The 19,131-nt window shown below is 39.7% G+C and overlaps 1 protein-coding gene across 9 annotated transcripts in view; it reads left to right on the plus strand.

Annotated features, from left to right (window-relative positions):
* The window catches only part of FHOD3 (formin homology 2 domain containing 3), a 409,852-nt gene that overhangs the window by 38,052 nt on the left and 352,669 nt on the right, over positions 1–19,131 (plus strand). The gene's annotated exons all lie outside the window — the stretch shown is intronic.

Raw genomic sequence — 19,131 nt, forward strand, 5'->3', positions numbered from 1 at the left:
ATGAAAATTTCTGTTTCATGTCGTTTCTGTGCCTCGATACTTGAGGAATTTAGGGATGCGTTTGAAGGTTACTTTAGTTTTTGTTTGATTAAAAATGATGGGGCTCATTTCTTGAAGCAGTACTGCAAACTAGCAGATTGTACACTGATTTTGTATTCTTTTGCATTTTGGACAGTGTATTAACTCACTGCTGGAAAACTCTCAACTTCTGACAAATTTCTTTCCAATTTTGTCTTGCTGTCATTTTCTTAATTTTTCTTGTGGTTTTGACTAAGAAACATAAGGGATATGCCTGTGAAAGATTGTCATGGTGGTGTTGCAAAAAGCATTGTGCATTGTCTACTCTTTGCAACAGTTTCTCCATATTTTGAAAAATGCATTTGTTCATACAAATTTTTTTTTCTGTGATACTTATTACTCTTACCAAAAGCAGAATCTGAAAAAATGTTACAGATTGCAATAAAAAACATGCAACAAAGTAAAAGGACTTTTCAGTTTAAAATAAAATCAAGATGGGCTTTTGTAAATCAAAAGGAGTAAATTAGTTTGAAGCCAGTGTATATCCAGAATAGGTGAAGTGTGGAAGTCCTTCCCATGTTTTGCATAAGGTATTCAGTTATTTATCACTTGTCATCTTATATCCTTATATCAGGTACCCAGATAAAAGGAATACAATACCTAATAATTTTGGAGGAATGTGATAGTGCACGGGGCTGAGCGACAAAGTGAGTTAAATGACTCTGCTTTTGATGTCAGCTTTCTTAAACCTCGAATAGCCTGGTGTGTTTAAGGATTTCCCGAAGTATGACCCTCCTGTTGTTTCTCATGCTCTTTGGTTACAGTCTAGATCTATTCAGGCTGTTGTATAGCTGAGGGGTTATGGTACATTTTGGAAAAGATAAGGCTTTCTGTAGAGCAGCAGGACTCCAGTCTGTAATGTACCGGTTAGATTAAGGTGTTGAACCAAGGTAGGAAGTGAATGATTAGCCAGACTTTGCTTTTGGAAAATAAATGGCCATTAAGACTAAGTTTTTGGGTTTCTAATGGAAAACAAAAAATACTGTTTTTCTGGATGGATAAGTTGGTGTGTGCTTTTCTTCCCTCCTTCCCAGAGCTTGAGGGCGATAGCTGCTTGCTGCCCTTATTTTCAAAACCTAAAGTGACTTTTTAACTTCTAATATCTGCTTTTCTAATCCTAATCAAAATTCTTCTGTGTGTTTAAGAAAAAACAAAAAACAAAAAAACCCCGCTTTATTCATCAGACAGAACCGTGAAAGCTATCATTAGGTGGAAGTGTAGAAATTTGTTTTTATGATTGGCTTGCAATATTAGTCAACTGCTAAATAAAATGATCATGTTCCATGCACTTACCCTGATTCAGAACAACAGGCCAACTACCTCTGAGCATCTGTGCTTCCAAAGCACGTACTTCAGAATAATTAAGCAAATATTGTGCATGTATTTCATAGTGCCTGACAAATGGGATACATGGTTTTGAAGACTGCACCCTAGATGTAATGTGGAGGCAATTAACGCTTGAGTGGTCTGCCCCATAAATTGTTGACGTGTTATGAGATAAGGATTCTCGTCAGGGGATTTTCTTGCCAAGATGTCTTGTCAAATTAAGCTTCTTACTAGTAGTGAAATACTATTACTTTTGTAGTAGTTAATTAAAAAATGAATGTTGTTGTTGTGAATGTTTAATCTATTTAGAAACTTGTATCAGAACAAAAATAGCCAACTTGGATACATTTTATTACAGGCCAAGGTTTGTTTTCCTATGTACTCTCATCTTGAAAGCTGAGGGTGTTAAGTGCCAAAATTAAGGTGATCACAAATATCTGTAGACAGTAATTGAAGCTCAGGGCTGTCAAATGGGTGTGGGGGTCAAAGCATCTTATAGTTTAGTGCCATTCTAGATAGCGAACCTGCAGTCAAATGCCTTACAAATGAGTTATGCGAGACTGCGCAAGCGTGCTTTCATGGACATATTGGTGTGCCCTTCAGAAGGAAACAAGCTGTTGGTTTTGCTCTTCTCTGTCTTGAAAGCTGGGCCATGTTTCTTTTAGCTGAGAACGTGTCCATGGCGGCCCCATCCCCGGCCTGGGAGGGTCATTGCGTTGCAAGCTCTTCCCATGCTACAGGGCTCTGGGAGGGCGGGATCCCAGCGTCGGCAGGTCACTGGCAGCTCTGCAGGTTGGTGCTTGGGAACTGCCACAGGACCAATTCATCTAAGAGTGGTGTCAAAAGTACACACGTGGCTTTGGGATGTGGGACTGTTTCAGACTCCAAACACTGAAATTTCACTGCAGTCTTTGTGGGTTTTCTCTGTGTGTGTGTGTTGGTGGTAGGTCTTCCCCCTCCTTGCGAGCTTAACTCATGATTTTGTAACTTGTTAATGTCAGTACTGTAACAGCTGGGTCACTTTCTCCCCTGCTTTTCGCCAAAGTTTTACTTGCATCTCTCACTTGTAGAGGGGCAAAAAAAAAATCCATGTCTGTACTTGAGTATCTACTTAAGATCTGGTATTTTTTATTGTACTGATTACCACTGGCAAAATAATGTAAAGCATAAGTAAGAGTGCTTTTCCTCAAAATCCTTTTCATTGCAAAATGTATTGAAAAAAATACTACTGTAGTTGTCTCTCTCCCAGCCTGTTAATTATACTAAATACAGTGCCAAACCAAAAAAAAGTGGCAATAATTCTTAGTTTTTCCTAGCACAACCTTTTTTAAGTAAAGCCTATTTTGCTATTCAGACTTACGTGTGAAAATAGCTGAAGAGCCCAAAGTTTTAGAGTGGAAGTTCAGGACAAATAAAAACAGCTGAAAGGAACAACTGCTGCCAGATGTTTTATTTTCAAATGTGTTTATTTTTATTAACGTTGAGGCTTCATAATAGCTACATTTGCACTCTGCTCTCCTCATTGATGAAGAGGTTATAAGCAAAGTGAGAGGCTCTTAGGGACTGGAAATGTGCTTCTCCTCGGTTCTTGAGAAGGCGATACCTTCCTTTCTCTATAAAGAGATCATCTGCTGGGCTTCAGGTAGGGCTGCCAGCAAGAGCTGCTGAAATGCTCAGAACCTGAATCCTATTGTGAGTAAAAAAAAAAAAAAAAAAAAAAAAAAGAAAAAAGTTTGAGGATTCAGGCCTCGAACAACAGACTTCAGGAAAAGGTGTGCACCCCTGGTCCGCTGCTGTAGCGTTCAGGCCAGCATTGGACTGCCCGGAGTGTAAGTGCCTTGAGCACATGGGCAGTTAACTGTGTTTGTGCTGGGTAATTAATAAAAGCTGTGAACTTGCTATGTTTCCTATTCCCTAGCAACTATTCATGTGCATGCTCTTACCCTGCGGTAAATACAAAGTAGGTTTATGTAAGCAAGTTCGCACTGTTTATCCCATGGGAATTAACTCATCTGTCTGTGCACTTGGTGTGTGGTTTTTGTTTGTTTGTGTTTTTCCCACTAACTAAACTAAGGTAATAATCTGCTTCTGATAATAATGTGTCTCCAGTTTAGCCTCCAGCAATGGACTAACAGCTTAAACTGCTGCAAATCTCTGACTAGCCCAGGCTCTCCAGTAATGAAGCCACTGAAACTAGTAACCTCTGCCAGGGTTAAGACCACAGCCATACAAAATATTAATTTTCTATTTGGTGTTTATTGCTCAGTAAATTGTGCTCACTAGCCAAAAGCATTGATGGTCTGGCAATAAATATAAAGTCCACTTCCTAAATGGGATTAATGCAGAGGAATGAGATTTGACCTGAGATCAAAGTGTTTTCTAAGAGCTGCGTAGCAAATGATAAAGAACCCCTTGCCAAATATGATGCTGATAGAAAACTTCCAAAAGGAGAGGAGACCCTAAGCAGCATATTGGTCAATGCAGAGTAGAATTTTTAGTTTTATGTATGTGTATTTATATATATACACATGATGTCATACTGTAAAGTAGGACAGTTCTAAAATAGTTCTTGCTGAGGCTGGTTAAACTGATGACTTTCTGTGGAAGAATGTAATTGGATAATTAAGGCAGCAGGACTTCTCTTCGAAAAGTATTTTCTGTGACTTTGGGGAATCTCTTCATGTTAGTATCTTCTAGTATTATCAATTAAACTGGCAGATCATAAAAGATGGAATTTTTTCCTCAAGGTATTAGAGAATGTTTTCTAGAAGGAAGAAGTTTATGAAAAATTATTAAAGCTACTTTTTCTCAACTAGTCAAGTCAGGTTTTTGATTATTTTAATTATGAAAAAAATTAGAGTTCTCTTTGATACTGTAAGCCAGAGCTTTAGGTAAGGTAGCAGGGATCTTTGTGAGAATGAAAATTATTGTGCAAGTGCCCTTTGCTTCTGTTCTGTGACTACATACTTATTTATTTATTTATTTAAATGAACTATACCTGGCATTTTGTTCTCATCGACCCAAAATTGTGGCCCCACTCTGTGATTGGGAGCAGTGGAGGAGCTTCCTGCCTGAAGAGATGGAAACAGGTGCTCAACTGCTGGTCAGCTGAGGAGGGAGATTCATTTATTTTACTTTGCTCTGTGCATTTTTGTCTCAAGGTTCTGTGTTGAAACTTTTGATTTTTCTAAAATCCTAGTATTTTGACATGTCTATTGCCTCAGGTGAAAAGAGGATTAAAGTGAAAATCCAGATGTAATCTGATCTTTCAAGGTGCAGGTGATGGTGAAACCACGTGACCAGAAGTTATCTAGCCCAAAGATACCTGGGAGGAACACCAAAGTTTGTCATAACTACTGACAGCAGTGGAAAACGTATAACCTAAGAGTTGAAAAGCACTGGTCAAGTGCCATGTTATCTTTGCAGAAGGAGAATGTGATGCTAGGTTGACAAGAAGTGAGGAAACAAGCCTTCCACTCTTGTTTTTTTATCCAGAAGCAATATTAATGTTAAAATAGAATCTCTAATGCAAATCTCTTCTCTGTTTGCCAATTTGTAAAGTCTGTGGGGTTTTTTATGCAAAAATATAAGATGGAGGTTTAAACAAAAATACCATCAGTGTTTCATAAAATGACGGGATAAAATTTTTGCTGTAAGCAAGCATATATAGTTTGAGTTTTTGGTTAGCTTTTGGGAGGGAAGGAAGGGAGAAAGCTTTGTTCGTGAATAAGAACAACTCTTGAAAAATAGTCACTTAGTGACTAGGAAGGCAGCAGTCAGCTTTCACATATTTTAGGGGCCTTTAGAAGGTCGTCATTTTAATGTTTGGAAATTGAGCCATTAAAAATCGAGAAATAGCCAGCATGATGATTCAGAAAGTAGGGGAAGGGAGTGGGCTCTCATATTCCCCTTTGAGGTTTGTTTACACAGAAATTGTGTAAAGGACAAATGCAACATATGTTTCCGCCACTTCTAACTTAGTGCATTTTTTCATAGTGTGAAAAAATGATTCATTTTCTTCTGGTGAAAATCACTGCTTTGTGGTGAAGTTCATGGAAGACTCCACCCAGAACTTTACTAGCATTTACTCAGAGTGCGTTAGTATTCTGCATAATTACGCACTACTGATGTGGGTCTTGAGACTTACTTGGTGAATCCCTTGAAAGCTTTACTCTGTGCTTTTGAGAGTCTCATTGCCCCCCCCCCCCCAATTTCATTTCCATTTAGAAAGAGAAAGTAGGTGAAAAGAAAACTGCCTAGTTAGTGTTAGGCTTTTGCACAAATCCAACACTTTGTAGCGATGGTTACGGAGGCAAGCGCAAGCCTGTATAACCCAAGGTGCTTTTCCCTTCTCTGGCATTCATGTGTTTGCGTGATCTGTATGTTGGTGGTAGGGAGTGATGCAAGTAGATGTAAAATTCATGTTGCCAAATACAGGCAATATAACAATACTGGAACAGTCTGTAGGGAAAAACTTTGTGCAAGTCTTGATGAGTATGCTTTATTCTTTTCTGTACTATTGCTTACACTAATAATCTGCAAAATTTTGCCCCTCCAGTTTTCAATTGGGGAAACTTCCTGTTGAGATTATTTCTTCCCAAATTAATAAAGTTTTAGATTTTTTTTCAATATGAAGAGCAAACTGGCATCCACATAGCTGCTGTCTATTCATTTCTTTGTCCATTCTTGTCGAATGATTGTTGATTTAATAAATGTGTTGTGGTCCAGAAATGCAGAATTAAAATACTATGTTAAATGTTTAATGTTTTGCATGTGTTTTACAAGAACAGGATGCAGACCCATTAGAAATTCACTCTCAGCTATTCAATAGAGAAACCAAAAAGAAAGGAAAGCCTATTAAAATAATTCAAAGATAAGTGTATGTGTTTGTCTCCAGCTGCCTGTCATGTGCCAGAAAGGGTTACTAGTGCTGTCATCCATCTGTTGTGTGCTTGGAGGTGAATCTTAGCATTTAGTAGACTATTTCTTTTCTCCTGAATTCCTTCAATTTGGTTATTTGATGAGAATAACATGAACTTGAACATGACAGTTGGATTGCTGGATGATAACCTGTGAAGAACTTAAAAGGTTATTTGTTTGGATAAGATTTTCTGACAGTTTTTAGAGAGGTTCTTAATTCCTCTGTCCATGTATGCGCATGCTCTCTCTCCCTGAGAAGACTTGGCTTTTCTACAACTTTTCCTTGAATGAAAGATTTTTTTATCTATTTTTTTTGCACCTCTTGAATCTGCAAATGAATGGAGAAACGTATCAGCTTGAGACTGCAGCCAAGCCATATCTTAACAGCTTTGAAATCAAAGTCTAGGGTTTATGCTGCCTGATTAACGGTAGGTTAAGAAGCACTTTCATTTGTGGGTGTGTGTGCTGGCTTGCATCTCTTTTTTCATTGCAGAGCTGATAGACTGAAGTACTTGAACTCTGGCAAAAATTCCCATCTCTTATGCACTCAATAAGGAATAGTTCATTTTCCACCGATGATGTGGAGTACCCTAAACTACAGGGCAAATTGGCTGTAAGGCAGTGCCCCATTGAAGCGTTTCTCACCATCCGAAAGTTAATTGTAAGTTAAGACAGGAGTGCATGGGTGCTGAAGTGAAAATGTGAAAGTCAACTGCAAAAATAATGTGCTTTAGAGCAGGTCTGTTGCCACATTTACTTTGGTGGCATGCTGTTCATGCTTCTCTCCAAGGAATCGAGTCATTTCTGAGCTAAGGGATTTTTGTTGGACGTTGTCCTTATTAAACTGTTCCTACTGGAAATATGGATGTGGTTGCTGAAAGAGGTTGGTCCACCAAGAAACCTGAATGCTCTTGAAGTCTCTTATAGCAAAATGTGAAGCATGTGTTATGCATGTGTGCTTTGAAAGCTTTTCACCAAGAGCAGCATCTGCATTAGGCTTTCATAACATTTAGATTGTTCTATCAGACAACAGTAGATGCAGATTTGCTGTATGGCAAGTTGTCAAGTTAAGCTGGCTTTATATGCTGGCCAAATATGAACACATTTTCTATGTGTGTAGTATGAATTAGTAGATCTACTAAATTGCCAAATTGAGGTTAGCTTTCATCCAGCTTATGCCCTCTTTAGGATACACTGAGAAGAGTTGTAAAGTTAGAGGTTTAGCTCAATTCAGGAACCCATTGCATTTGCTTTGGTAGTGGTCGTGAAGGAGGATGAGAATACCAGCTGATTATTTCAAGAGAGGCTGGGGGCAAGCCAGATTGATCTGTGTTTGGGTCAGAGCTGATCTTGCTGCGAGTGACTTACAAATACCGAACCTAATCGGAACACTAACAGTATGCTGGACTGATGGGGTGGGGGTGGGGGATCTTGTTGTGTAATAACAAGTGAAGCTAATAAAAGTGAAAGGTGCTGATATCTGTTTGCCAGGAACTGATTTCACTGAATTCAGTTACTGAAATTGAAGAGGGTAAGCCTTGATCCTAATGCTTAAATTTTTATCTCGCATTTCACAGGTTATGTGCAGTCTGCAAACATGAGCCAGTTGCCCTTTACAGTACTTCTCTGAAGCAGGATGAGAAAGTGTGTGTATGTGTATATAGGTGAGAGAGGGTGAAGGGGAAGGATGTAAGCAGTTATTAGCCCTGTGGAGTAGAGCTATGGTAAAGGTAAGGTTACTGCTCTGCACCTTCTGATTTAGAATCACTTTGCTGCTATTGCTGTCAGCTTCAAATGAAACTTTTAAAATTTATTTCTCTTTATCTAGTCTGTTTTGTAAGAAGCTCTGCTGCCTCCTTGTTTAAAAGCAGAAACAGCCCTCTCGTTTGTAAAGGTTTTGCATAATTGTCCTTTCTAGCACAGCAGGGTTTTCTACAGAGCCCACGATTATTGCGCTCTGTCCAGAAGCAGCTGGCAACACTAGCCTTAAAGGCAGAAGTCTTTGCTAAGGACAGTGTAAAATCAGGCTTGCTGGAGTATTCTAGGTTAAAAGTATTGTGAAGGTAGGGTATGTTTTTTGTGTGTGGGTGATTTTGTTGTTGTTTCTGTTTTGTTTAAATCTCCAACAAGGTGCATCACAGACATCACTGTGGTTGTTTAATGCTATAATCCAAAGTATTAATTTATACAGATATGGGATTTCACTAATTTGCTATAAGCTTTATGAGTTCATGTAGCACTTAACGGAGAACTTAGATCCAAGGTTGCAACCTTGGATCTTAAGCATTCTTTTGTTTAAATATTTCAAAAATGGAAGAATGTATAGATCTTAGTGAAGAGTGAGAGCACAGGCAGTCTTTATGTTACATATATGATTGAAAGGTACCAAAGGGTCTTGAATTAAAACATACAGTCATGGCTCCTAGTAGCATCAGACTTTGTTTCCACTTGTGACGACCTTTTTATGATTCATCTGTCTGAGTTAGAGGGTTTTTTTGAGAGTATAATGAAGAATAATAAGCCTGCTTGGCTGTGGACTGCATTTCAAGAGATAGTTACTAAAACACATTTATTCTGTCACTGTGTTAGATAGACCTGTGACTCTCTTCATCATTGTGAAATATTATGTGCATCTTCCCTTGCAAAAACTACCTTTCACTAGAAAGTAAAATACAAGGAGCCCAAAAGAGTTTAAAAGCTTTTTTTTATATTCTCCTTTTATTGAGATATTAAGTAATCATTTAGAAAGCTTGAAAACATAATGTGTTTTCAGAAGCATCAGTGAATTTTAAATGCAGCTAAGTTCATTGAATTGAAATGTCTAGGTCTTTAGCAAAATATCAGGAGGTCTGAATGATTTCATATTCTGAAAGAAAGCTTCATCAGGAAAGAAAAAGATATTGAAATAGAGTTGATGGATTCTATCACACACAGATGAGCTTTGGCAGGGTAGTGACTGTGGTCTTCCTTGCTAATAATAACAATGAATCATAACTAGATATTTACACAGAAAGGTCAATTTTGAAAATGCATACCCTTTATTATAGACCTGAGGAGGTGGGATGGCTGTGTCCTAAAAAGTAGGCACCCTTAAAAATCCTTTCCTAAGTTTCCTTGAAATACTCTGGGGCAAAATATTTCCTGCCCCAGATCCCCATTTTTTTTCCTCTCCCTAATGCAACATCCCCTTTGTAAAGCTTCTCCTTTCTGGCTAAGGAATTGCTAGGCTTTCATCTAGGTTATATGTCGGAGTGGGTAACTGCTTGAGACAAACAATATAAGTGCTATTTTCAAAATGTTATAGAACTTAAGTTTTGGAAACAGATACTAAGATTCCAGCTATTTGTAGTATAGTGCATAAAAAATAACAAAGTATTTATAATCAGGATGATAGGTAATCTGTGAGTTGATGGCATGCATTTGTTTACTACTTTAATAAGTCTAATATAGAAATCATGCTATATTTTTGTGACTCTAAAGACTTAATCTCATAGCAACAGTCCTTTACTTAAATTTCACATGTATTAATACCAGATTCTGTTTACTTACTCTAATTCTGCTGAGTAATGTGGTTATTAAGTTGATATTTGTAAGTTAATAAAGTAACATGATTAAGTACTTTTTGGCATTTTATATAAATATTAGCCAGTCATACTTGGTATAATACATTAAAGAAGAAATAACCCCAACCCCCATCATAGACTTTAGCTAAGAGTAGAATGCAGTCTTCGTTACCTATATAAGGTATTTTTAATAAATTAAGCCTGTTTGAAAATATATGGTCTTCCCTTGCAAGGGAGTTTATTAATGCTGCTTGACAGTCAAGAGAATTCAGTATAGAATTCCATAATTTTTGATAGTCTACATGTTTCTAATCTTATGCTGATTAGTCTTTTACATGGTAAACCTAGTACCTCAAAACCTGGTTAAATGTTTCTGTACTGGGTTTTCATCTTTTTAGTTTTGGGGGTTTAAATCCTTTTGATTTTGATAGACTAGAAAAGTTGACAACATGATGACCAATGGGAAAGAAAATTGATCAAAATGGATTTTGTGTGTGAGAGAATTTTCTGTTACATGGTATGCAGTTGGGAAGATATAGTAGAAGAGAGCTCATAGAACAGAGCTTGAATTTTAATTTAAGTTTTCAGGGCTGTGCATGGCGAGGTGAGGTAGACAGGGAAATTGCACTGCATTGAAGCTTGGGGAGCTACCCCCAAAAAAGATGCTGTGTATATTAATGAACATCACCCACAGATTTTTTTAGAAAAGAGAGAAGAAAATTGCATTAAATTGTAATGGGCCAGAATCTCAGCAAGCTGAAAAGCTGTTTTGATGTATAAGGAAGTGAGATTAGCAAATGTGACCTTCTCAGATGTAGATAGTTAATGGTTATGGCTGTTGGGTTGCTTCCTGGTGTCTGTCTTCTCTTCATTCCTGTTCCTCTATTTTTCTTCAGAAGGAATGAAATATGGTTCAGTGAAGACTTAGTGCATTTTTGTGTGCAATTGTTTTCTCTTAAATTGTTCTTAGAAAGGAAATATTTGATTGTTTCATTTCTACCATGGTTATTTCTTGGGTCCATGTGTTCTTTAGTTGTCTTCCTGATGGCTGAGTGCTCCCTGCTATCCAGTCCTTCCAGGAGATTGCTGCAGATCTCAGCAGGGACCTGGAGAAGTCAGGGTGCGTTGCACCCTATAGACTGCTGAAGAACTAATGCATAACATATGCAATGATACCTGCTCTGTGTTACTTTAAGACATTAGCAGCTGCTTCTGGCTGATTGATTTCCAGGATGGGGGGGGATAATATAGCTAACTGTGTGTCTTTTTCTTTTCTTTCTTTTTTTTTTTTTTCTCTGCAAACATAAAAACTGATCTGGATTAGCCCTTACAAATTACTGTCCTGAGATGCAAACTCTTTTTCAATTTTTTCCCTTTTCCGATTCTGTCATCTTGGAGGATTTGTGTATGTCGGAAACATCAGAGTTCACACTTCTGGTCAGTATGGTCCTGGAACTTATGTTAAGGTAAAACAAAGGGAATGAGAAGGGTGGAATAGGTTGATAGGCTGAACACTGGACCTCTGCTATTAGAGGACCTCAGTTTTGGATCCTGAAGGAGTTAAAATGGCCTTTCATCTAGGTAATGGGAGTTAGAAAAAATGAGTGCTAGAGCAATATGGGAAGGGGTGTAGAAACAGCCTTGTAGGCTTTTTGTATAGCACTATTAGCTTATGCTCTGTAAATGGTCACTTTTAGATGACTTTGCATTTTCAAGGGATTGAATCCAGTTGAAAACAAAAAGTGACCCTCAGTAGCAGCATGTCTGCTGAGGCTGAGTGAGACCTTATATGTTTCATGGCAAGCTGGGTTCCAGTTCCTCTCCTTCATTCTGCAAGATCCTTTTACTGTTAACCAGAAGGTATGCAGCTGTCATCTTTTAATATTTAAAATGGAGATTTTTAGTGAATTATATATGAAAGTATGAAGAATAGCCCTGCAGCATGTATAAAGAAACTAGATTCAGGGTGCCTTATGCTGGCTTGCAGTTTTAGTCTTTAAAACTACTCACCAGGCAGCTGCTTCACAGAAGTAGAAAGAGAAGACTTTCACAGATGAGGTGGATTTTTCTAAATTATTTTTGACACCAGTGGAAGAGAGGCAAAACCTCATTAACCGGGCATATGTACTGAAATGTTGTCAATGTTATTTTTAGCTTACTATTTGTAAGTTACTATTAGCATTTGCTGTGATAGTAAAATATTCTATACTTCTCATTGTTTATAGATCTTTGCAATCTGAAATTAAATGAGAACCAACATACTGTTGCATACTCTTTCCTATTTTGCAGTATTTATAATCTTTGGGATTTATGTCACTGAAAAATTAAAGTTGAGTCACTGAATTCTTTGGGAAAAAGTGAATTATGTGGTAGGTTGCAAGTGGGAATTATGAACGGTGCAGGGTAGTGATTACAATGGCTTATATTGCTAAATTTCAGCATAATGACCCCATCTGAGGAAGGCTTTAAAGCATACTGTTACACATGTGGTGAAGGCTGAAATAGGCCTCCTTTACTATGATATCCCATACTACTCCCTGGAAAGTCAAATTGTGGCTACAGTGTCACAGTATTTGTATATGGATTTCCATGTATATGGAACCTGTAAACATATATATGTATAGGTTGCAGAACTCGTCTCTGTACCCTCCCCCCCCAAGTATGTAAAGAACATCTCCGTAAGTTGTCTTGTTTTCCACTGGAAATGCATCAGCTATGTAAAATCTCATGGATGACATTAAAATACAACTTTACACTGGAGAAATTCAGAGGTCACTGCCCTAATGTCTCACAATTCCACTGACTTGGAAGGTAAATATTTTTGAATAAACCTTCCCTATGCATGGATTGAAGTCTCACATGTAATGTTACCTTTATTGTACTGCGTTCACAAAAACTTGATACTAGTTTGTGTATGTAATAGTTGATACAAGCATTCAAAGCTAAGCTATTTCAATCTTCTATCCCCTGTCTTTACTATTTATTTTTAGTTAGTGACACTTTCTGGAAAAAAGGATCAAATTTCCTTTTTTTATCTGATAAGTTTCAATGAGTCTTTGATTTTTGACAGGATGTGTTAGACATTAATATAAAGACTTGTAGGCAGCAGCAGGAATAACTCAAAAAAACTGAGTTGCACATTTGTTTCAAATCATTGGATGGAGTTTTGGTATAATCAGGAAAGGATCATGAAAGAAAAAAATCTACTCAACTCTAGTGAGAGCAAGTTTAAAAAAAATTTGACTTTTATTGCATCAAACTTTTCTCATCCCTTAATGGGACTTTCCAGTAAATTTAGTGCCTGAACTGGAAAATTCACCCTAAACCAGCTACAGATAGTGCCTCTTGCCTAGAAAAGAGGTTAAAGCTAGAAAGGGCTTTTCCTTGGTTGCTCTAATGCTATTTTGTTTTTGACTCAGCTTGATTCCTAGGATCTGCTTCCTACTTTACTGTTTCAATATTTCTCTCATGGCCTATGCTACTTATTCTGGTGTAATCAACTTCTTCCTCAGTGAATTTCTATCTGTAGTTTTAAGTGACTTCACTAGTGCTTGTAGAGAAGGGATTTCAATTGGCATTGTGAAGAAATTTGTCTGAGATGTTACGTATTTTTTTTCCAGTTCTGCTTTTTGTATATTGTTGAAATGTGTCTTAGGGAGACTGGTCCTCCACTTTCTTTTAAAATTTATTAAATTTTTAGACATCAATAGTAAAATGAATTATGGACAGGAAATGAAGGTGCTACACACTTACCTGTGTTTGAAATGGATCATTTCTCCTTGCACAAAGAAATGTGCCTTGCAGCTTACGAATACCCTTTGAGTAGTTCTGTCATGGTCGATGGATTTACTCGTGTATTTAAAGCTGCATACAGAAGTAGTAGTTTAGTTGCACAGTTATCTCTAGGCCTTAATGTGGCATGTTGCCTCTAAGGATGAGTGCTCTAAATTTCCAACAGCCTTGAGTCCTGGAGATCAGTAAGAAAGGTTGGCTGTTCTATTCATTGTACCCTGCATTCATTTTTCTTTCCTTGCCTTATAACTGGAAGGATATTATCCCTGATTTGCGGTTGGGACGTCTTTGTGGAAGAGAAAATCCAACCCCCAAAATTTAGCAGGATGGCTTCCTGTTTCCAGAGGTTTCAGTGACATGAGGAATAGAGAGGATAAGTGAAGGGCAGTAGTACCCCAGAGTCATTTCTGTCCTCTGTGTTTCCTTAAAGATGAGGCCTGGGTGAGGCATGGCCAGGAAATCCATCAAAGCAGGACAGTACAAGAAAAAATGCAGTTTTTCATATGGAATCTGGTGCTGGGAATGGAAGGGAGTGAAGTATCACAGAAACACAGAACAGTTGAGGTTGGAAAGGACCTCTGGAGATTATCCAGTCCAAGCTCCCTGCTCTGGCAGGGTCAGCTGGAGCACATTGCCCAAGGCTGTGTCCAGACAGCTTTTGAATAGCTCTGAGGATGGAGACTCCACAACCTCTCTGGGCAACCTGTTTGAGTGCTCAGTCACCCTCACAGTAAAAAAGCTTTTCCTTACGTTTGGACAGAACTGCCTGTGTTTCAGTTTGTGCCCATTGTCTCTTGTCCTGTCCCTGGGCACCACTGAAAAGAGTCCGGCCCTAGGCTCTTGACACCTTCCCTTCAGATACTTGCACGCATTGGTAAGATCCCCCCTCAGTCTTGTCTTCTCCAGGCTGAGCAGTCCCCGGTCTCTCAGCCTTTCCTCATAGGAGAGATGCTCCGATCCCCTGATCATCTTAGTAACCCTTTGTCGGAGTCTCTCCAGTAGCTCCATGTCTCTCTTGTACGGGGAGCCCAGACCTGGACACAGCACTCCAGATGCAGCCTCCCCAGGGCTGAGTAGAGGGGGAGGCTCACCTCCCTTGACCTGCTAGCAGTGCTCTGCCTGATGCAACCCAGGACACCACTGGCCTTCTTGGCCACAAGGGCACATTGCTGGCTCATAGTCAACTTGTTGTCTACCAGGACCCCCAGGTCCTTCTCTGCAGAGCTGCTTTCCAGCAGGTTAGCCCCCAGCCTGTACTGGTGCATGGGGTTATTCCTCCCCAGGTGCAGCACTCTGCACTTCCCTTTGTTGAACTTCATGAGGTTCCTCTCTGCCCATCTCTCCAGCCTGTCAGGGTCCCCTCTGAATGGCAGCACAGCCCTCTGGGGTATCAGCCACTCCTCCCAGTTTTGTATCATCAGCAAACTTGCAGAGGGTGCACTCTGTCCCTTCATCCAGGTCACTGATGGATAAGTTGAACAGTACTGGACTCAATATTGATCCCCGGGGGACATCGCTAGCTACAGGCCTCCAACTAGATTCTGCGCAGCTGATCACAACCCTCTGAGCTCTGCCATTCAGCCAGTTTTCAGTCCACCTCACTGTCTGCTCCTCTAGCCTGCACTTCCTAAGCTTGCCTATGAGGGTGTTATGGGAGACAGTGTCTAAAGCCTTGCTGAAGTCAAGGGAGACAACATCCACTGCTCATCCACTCCTCATGTCCCCAGCCAGTCATTCCATCAGAGAAGGCTCTCAGGTTGGTGAAGCATGATTTCCCCTTTGTGAATCCATGCTGACTACTCCCGATCACCTTCTTGTCTTTCATGTGCCTGGAAACCGTATCCAGGATGGGCTGCTCCATCGCCTTTCCAGGGATGGAGGTGAGGCTGACTGGCCTGTAGCTCCCTGGGTCCTCCTCCTTGCCCTTTTTGAAGACTGGCATGACGTTTGCTTTCTTCCAGTCCTCAGGCACCTCTCCTGATCGCCATGACCTTTCAGAGATGGTTGAGTGGCCTTACTATGACATCCGCCAGCTCCCTCAGCACTCAGGAGTGCATTCCGTCAGTGCCCATGGGCTTCTGGGTGTCCAGTTTGCTTAAGCGATCCCTAACCTGATCCTCATCCACCAAGGAAAAGTCTTCCTTTCTCCAGACTTTCTCGCTGGTCTCCAGGGCCTGGGATTTCTGAGGGCTGATCCTGTCAGTAAAGACTGAAGCAAAGAAGGCATTCAGTACCTCAGCCTTTTCTGTATCCTTTGTTACCAGGGCCCCCGCCCCATTCAGCAGCTGGCCCACATTTCCCCTAGTCTTCCTTTTGTTACTGATGTATTTAAAGAAGCTCTTTTCATTGTCTTTGACATCCCTTACCAGATTAAACTGCAGATGGGCCTTGGCCTTCCTAGCCCTATCCCTGCATACTTGAACAACGTGCCTATATTCCTCCCAAGTGGCCTGTCCTTGCTTCCATGATTGGGCAGTATAAGATTGCTGTTTTGGCAAAAGCTCCCCCCTACACCCCCCAAAAAAGAAAAGAGAGAAAGCTGAAGAAAACAAAGGCCCATAAAGTAGGCTTCTATACCTGGGCAGCTGCAGCCTGTTGGCTTGCTGAATTTTTGTCTAGGCATCTTTTTGAGGTGCCTGTAATTCAGAGCACTCCAGACTTCTGGTTTTTTTGTGTGTTTTTTTTGTTTGTTTGTTTTTTCTAGTCTTCCCTTTTTGCCACTAACTCCTCCTCCCTGGGACCTCTGCTCCCATGGTACTGTGGTCCTCATTTCCTTTCTTCTCCTCCTTTCTTGGAATTAACATATTGACCTCGAACTAGGGAGGTTCCAGATGCTCCCTCAGAAAATCTCTTTATATGCAGGGATTATACAATGACATAATAAATTTTCTTTTTTTCTTTTTTTTCTTTTTAACTGGCAATGTTACAGTAAGATTTGAGTACAGAATGCAGGAGAAAAAGGATATCCACTAAGACTGTTGATAAAGGTCTTAACAGGCAGCTTTGCAATGCTTAGACTTCAGTCTGGTTTATTCTTCTGTAGCCAGGCTGTGCTTGTTTTAATAGTCAGATATGCGATGACTCTTCTGTTCCATTATTCTGTCATTTTCCCTGATGTTGCAAATGTAGAGGATTTCTAGATGATCCTTATCAAAAAGTTTTAACTCCCCCCTCCTGTGGTCTGAAAAGAGCAGAAATCTGGGCATATGATGGTCGTGGAAGAGACAGCGTTACGAACGTAGGGTGGAAGGTGTGCGGTGCAGGTTATGGAGACATAGCAAAACCAAGTGTGAATCTGTAGGTATTCCTTGGTAGTTCAGTGAAAAGTGAGCAGAGGTATCTCCAAGTTTCTCCTGTGCTGGTGTGGCTGGTAGCAAGTGATAGAGGGCTGGTTCCTCTCACTGCCCTGGTGCTGCAGTGGGTCCTGCTTTGGTAGATAGAGCTGTTGTGGTTTCCTTTCAGGAGCAAATCAACTTTGCTTTCTCCTCCTGAAAACCCCTTGCCATAAGTGAGCCACTGATTGTAGATGGAAAAAAGCAAATTTGCTCTTAGTCACCTATGTGGCTAGAAGCTTTTTATTGCCACATTTCATCTCCTTATTTTGAAGACATGACTTTCTGATCTAGTGCTTGATGCACAGAGAAAGGTAACATTTATAGCTAGTTAAAATATTTTACTGAAAACTGACTTCTGAAAATTAATGACATAATAATAACCTGCTGTTTGTTTTTTGCCTTCTGGCCTACTGTTCTTTACTGTTCTTTCTTTATAGATACATATCCCTTAATTACTTGTATAGGCCTCCTGCAAAGACTGTGGAGTGCTTAAGTTATAATAGTGTTTTTAAGAGCTAGATAATACCCTAGTCCTAATAGAAGTGTGCAATAAGCAGTTGCTTTTGTCCCTGTTTTACCCATGAGGATCTGAGGCATAGAGAAACTAAATTTGTATCTTCAGAGTATTTGAGGCCTGACTTTTAATTTGACACATAGACACCTTTGTGGTCTGGCCTTAAGTTACTCGTTGTACAGGGAACCTGTGGTAAAACAGGGAAATTGAAAATGAGTCCTTCTGTGTCCCAAATGAACAGCCTAATCACTGAACTATTTCCTTCTGTTTCCATAAGAGAAATCTCATCCATTTTTTCGAGTACTAATGATGAGGTAGAAAAAGAACCTGTTTTGTTTTAGTTAGCTTTCTAAAAATTATAGCATATCATAGTAAGAATGTAACAAATCTTAGGCGAGTGAAGTGATATATCAACAAGTGACGCTAGTGTTAGCGTTTTAACTTTGCCACTTCGACAAAGGTGCCTCAAATACTTTGTTAATCAAATATTCTCTGGGAGTCCTGCTACCCTTGTGGGATGGGGCAGCTGTTAGCAATCGGCAGGACAGGAAGCACAGAAGAATGCTGCGTCCAACTGAAACTGCAGGAGGAGTTTAGGCAGGCAGAGAGTCAGGTCTAAAGTTGGAATTTTTCCAGGAAAGTTTAAAATCCAGACTGCAGGCAGCTCTTGTGGGGGAAGAGCGTGCTGCTGCTTGGCATTTAATGAAGGAGAAAAAAAAAAAAAAAGGCAAACCAAGAACCGCCTTAAGAGAACTTTCATGTTTTTCAAGCTTTTTCCTACTGGTGTGCAGCAGAACTTTTACAGAGCAATTTGATTTAAAGTCTGATTTTCAAGCTGTAAAGAAAACATGCTATTCTGAGACTGGAAGCAGATCCTTTACTAACAGGTACATTATTTCATATTTACTACTCTTCTCAATTGCTTAATGTGCTTTTTTTTCCAAAGTTCTTCCAGGAATGGTATTTCCCTGAGAGAATCTGTAACTAGTTCTCTCCTGCCTTCCTATGCAAATCATTCTGGGAGATAGGATAAGACATGTTCTTTCCTTGTTGCAAGTAGTAAAAATTATTTTTGTTTCCTGAAACAACTGTGGGTAGGAAGTTGAATATGTGAAGGTGGGGCAGAACCTTTGTTGTTCCCTGGTAAATAGTGGTTTTGTTCTGATGAAGTTAACCCAGGGGGGAATTCTGCTAGGTGTCTGCGCAGAAGGGTTTAACCCTGGCATCTCTCAGCAGAATTGGAAATCATATACCTGAGGAAGGTTGTACAGTTTTCCAATTTGCCTATAATTGGTATATAGAACTAGGTTTAGGGTTACCATGGCATGAACTAAGCTGTATCTGAGCAAGTTCTAGAAACTGTTTGCTTTTTGCTTGTTCTATGAAGTTAAATTGCATATTTGGTTTCAGAGAGAAGGGGGGAGAGTACACTGCTATACACCTGGAAAAGGCCTTTGACTTTTGTTATTTGCCACTTTCCATCAAGTAAGCAAGCCTGGGGGCAGAGGTGAGGTGCTGCTTGTGTCCTGGCCCCAGTTTGCAGGTGGAGCACCTAGAAATCAAGCACAGTGCTCTTTTCCAGATGAAAAGATGCATCTAATAC

Source organism: Dromaius novaehollandiae, chromosome 2 (genome assembly GCF_036370855.1).
Source record: "Dromaius novaehollandiae isolate bDroNov1 chromosome 2, bDroNov1.hap1, whole genome shotgun sequence".
Taxonomy (NCBI): domain Eukaryota; kingdom Metazoa; phylum Chordata; class Aves; order Casuariiformes; family Dromaiidae; genus Dromaius; species Dromaius novaehollandiae.